We start from the raw sequence: 4,203 nt of genomic DNA on the forward strand, positions 1-4,203 counted from the left end.
TGTCTTGCGGCTTTCCATTGCAAAGAAACTAGTGAAGGAAATGGGGACCTTTCCCCTCTGGATCAACCACAGCCTGAACTACTGATGGCAAAGGAGTTTTTCTGTAATGTCTTGGACTGCTAAGTGGCACTTTAACATTCTAAAGCAAACAAGAGATTGCCATTTCCTCTCTGATAACAAAGCAGCATTTACTTAGTACTACACTGTTTTTTTAAAAAATGGAATCCGCAGATTCTACTCTTCTTGAGGAACAGAGAGGATCTGCCATGTTACCAGAAAACAAAAAGGATGATCTTGCTTGACAGTTCAAGAAATCTATTCTTAGTGACAAAGCAGGATCTGGTTTTACCTGTCTGCACTTGGACTCTATTATCTGTGTAGAGGGGCTGTAGAAAATGAGAATGCAGTTAACGGAGGAAATAAAAGCAAAAGCATAGTGTCATATCCAATGGACACAACTAACTTATTTCCATCAACTTCAAAGAGTCTATTCTGAATGGAATGTAATTGGCTATAATTCATAAGGATTTCCATATCGAGTTGAAAAAATTGTCCACCCAGCTTCACATTCTGCCTTTCAATTGAGGTCAGCCAAGCGCCTCTGAGAAATTTATAAACTTAGATGTCAGCATCTAACTTAAATTCCTCTCTCTCCTGACTGACCAACTTTCCAGCTCCCATTGGTTGTTGGGTCACCAGGAGGCATATCCAGGGCCTGTCTATCACAGATGGTGATACAGTGGTACCTCAGGTTAAGTACTTAATTCGTTCCGGAGGTTCGTACTTAACCTGAAACTGTTCTTAACCTGAAGCACCACTTTAGCTAATGGGGCCTCCTGCTGCTGCTGCGCCACCGCTGCACGATTTCTGTTCTCATCCTGAAGCAAAGTTCTTAACCTGAAGCACTATTTCTGAGTTAGCGGAGTCTGTAACCTGAAGCATATGTAACCCAAGGTACCACTGTATCCAGTTTCTGTTGTTTGATCTCAGCATCTTATGATCAGAGGTCTGCTGTCTTTGAGTGTGGAAAGGGTGGTCCTAGAGAACATAGGTATTGGCCATCAATAAAGTTCATCTCATCTGTCTTTGTACCTAGTTCTTTAAAACAAAACCTTTATGCTAGAAGTCACCTCAATACCCTATAATGATTAAGCCACAGGGCTAAGTGTTGGAACACATATCACTCTTCATGTTGATCCTACTGTCTAGCTTTCCATTTTGTCTTAATGTTAATGAATAACATAGAAATCAGCCCTGAGTGCTCACTGGAAGGACAGATCCTGAAGCTGAGGCTCCAATAATTTGGCCACCTCATGAGAAGAGAAGACTCCCTGGAAAAGACCCTGATGTTGGGAAAGACTGAGGGCACAAGGAGAAGGGGACGACAGAGGACGAGATGGTTGGACAGTGTTCTCGAAGCTACCAGCATAAGTTTGACCAAACTGCAGGAGGCAGTGGAAGACAGGAGTGCCTGGCATGCTCTGGTCCATGGGGTCAAGAAGACTCGGACACGACCAAACGACTAAACAACAACAACATAACATAGAAATAGAATTGTAGAGATGGAAGGGCCCCGGGGGTCATCTAGTACAACTCCCTGCAATGCAGGAATCTCACCTAAAGCATACATAACAGATGGCCACCCAACCTCTGAGCTCCAGAGACACAGCAGGACTCCTGACAGTCCTCCTTTTTGTGTGTCACATTCTTCAGGGGTTTGCTTCCTGCATTGAGTGATCTTTCTTCTGCCTAGGGACACCCTGCCTGCGTCTCTGTTCCAGGACAATCCACTCTAGTGAGAATTTCCTCATCTTGTCCGATAGCTCAAAGTATGGATCGGCGGGCCTCAAGTTGCTGTACCTTCTCTTTCAGGAAGGCAACCAGCTTCCCCTTGGTGCAGGTGTAGTTTTGCATGAGCTCAGGCAGGAAGACAAATATAGCACAGGTGTTGCACGTCGCTGCAGCAGCTTCCTCACTGTCCATGTCTCTTGGTCCTATGTACACTGTGTGACGGCACTCCAGGTTTCCCCCTCAAACTCCCCCACCAAATACCCTCACAAACATTCTTATTTACAAGTCCTAGTCATGACAGCTTCACCTGCTGGATTTCTTCCTGCAGTGCTCAAATTAAAAGTGCAGCAGACCTGTCTTCCTGCAGGTGGTGCTGTTGGCGCTGCTCCAGCCCATGTATGAAACAGGTGCTTCACTAAGATGGCGGCTCCCATGAAGCACAGCGCTTGAGGAGAGGGCAGGCTGGGAAGCTGCAAATATGAGCTTTTTTTCCAGATGCTGAGAGGAGAGCACAACCACCTGAGGACTTCTGGACAGTTTTTGTCCCCCACCTTTCCACTTTTTCTTGTTTGCTTTCTTATTTGTCTTGGGAGTGCCTGGGCATTGGAGGGGGTGAAGGGGTGGGAAGAAGCAGCTTCTTCTTCCCTGTGTTTGTCTGGCTGGCTCGTCTTTGCTCCCTTTATACCTCCTCCACCAATTAAACACAGATTAAAAACTCAGCGCTGAAGACACAGAGAGTTCCATTTTGAGAATGAATCCTTTATTTTCATACTTTCTCCATGTCACTCATTGTTTTATAAACCTCTGTCACTTCCTCCCTGCAGCCATTTCCCCTCCTGGCTAAACAAACCCAACTATTTAATCCTTTTTCCCCCCCTTTTGGTATCAGAAGCTATCTATTTCTCTGACCTTTGTTCATTTGCTTCTGCTCAAATGGATGTTGAACCCCTGATACTCTAGAGAAGCTGAAGAATTACCAGAAAACCATTCTCAACTAGGAATGGGGAATAAATTTGATTTAGTTCACATTTATAACTGAACCTACAAGATTCACTCTATCCGAAACAGTATGTGAACCAAAACTCAGGCAGTTTGTGTTTCTGAATTTTGCAATGCTCTTCTCCAACCAACTAATGTGTACAAATATATCTATACTAGAGCTGCTGCCTCTGTCTGAGGCTACAAGGCCTTTTCTGCAGTGGTGCCCAACAAGGGAACTCCCGTCTCAGTTAAGCTGGCCTGATGCTCCCGTTGTTGTTTTTGCTTCTTCATTATCTGCCAGGTGCTTGACAGAGTCTGTACTGTTCCTCTGAAAACAGATTTTTCTCAGCTTTTTTTTAAAAAATAAATTTTGTTCCCTGCTATTTTTAGTTATTGTTTCCCCTCCCCACTTTTACTGATGTTGTTAGCTACCCTAAGGCTTTGGCAAGAAGACAGGATATTAATCTTGATAGTCCCAAAAAAGTTCATCTACGGAGGATAGTAGAACTATGCATGTAATAATTGCAAAATATATGATTACTTGTGCATGTATATAGAGGGGAGATTATAGTGTTGTTCATCCCTTGAATAATTATTATTTACACCAATGTCCATATTTGCCCCTAGCCTTCATGCACAAAGTTATTTGTAGAAATTTTTGGCTTTGTTTCCTTTTAGTTTTGATAGTCTTCATATATACGCATGTACAGGTCAAACAACTGCATCCCTTTTACAGCTTGAGGGATTCTGTACTATAGTTGAACTTGCCCAATAGCCTTTGCCAACCTGGTGCCCTCCACCATTTTGGATGCCAACTCCTATTGCAGGTTTCCCAAAGGCATTCTTCTGTGAGAACAGGCTTGAACCACCAGGTTTGTCTTAGGTTGCTGTGCATCATCATAACCTGTCTCCTAGTTTCTGTAGTATAGGCTCCTGCTGACATGGTGGCTAAGCTCTGCCTCTATGGTTGAGGCACTGACGCTTCTGAATTCCAGTTGCTGAAAACTACAGGAGGGGAGAATGCTCTTGTGCTCAGCTCCTGCCTGCAGGTTTCCCACAGGCATGTGTATGCTGGACTAGATGGGCTATTGGCCTGATCAGGCAGGCCCTTCTTACGTTCTTATGACATGCCATTGAGTTTGCCTTGTAGTGCATATATACATGAGGAGATTTCAAAGCTAGCCTACAGGCAGTGTATAAGCTCTCTCTTTCTGGATGCGTTGGGCACAAAGGGTTGTTAGTCCAGCTGGAGTTCTGAATGATTTAAAGATAGAGGAAGAGAGGGCAAATTGCTGGGGTAAGAGGATTTGTTTGTTTGACTTGTACGTGGGATTTTCACATATTCAAGGGTTAACTGTAGGCTGGGATATTTAAACACCTCCAACTGAGGTAAGCACACAACTTGTTTGTTCAGGTAAATAAGGAAGGAAT

Source organism: Podarcis erhardii (genome assembly GCF_964252035.2).
Source record: "Podarcis erhardii genome assembly, chromosome: 6".
In the NCBI taxonomy this organism is placed as follows: Eukaryota; Metazoa; Chordata; class Lepidosauria; order Squamata; family Lacertidae; genus Podarcis; species Podarcis erhardii.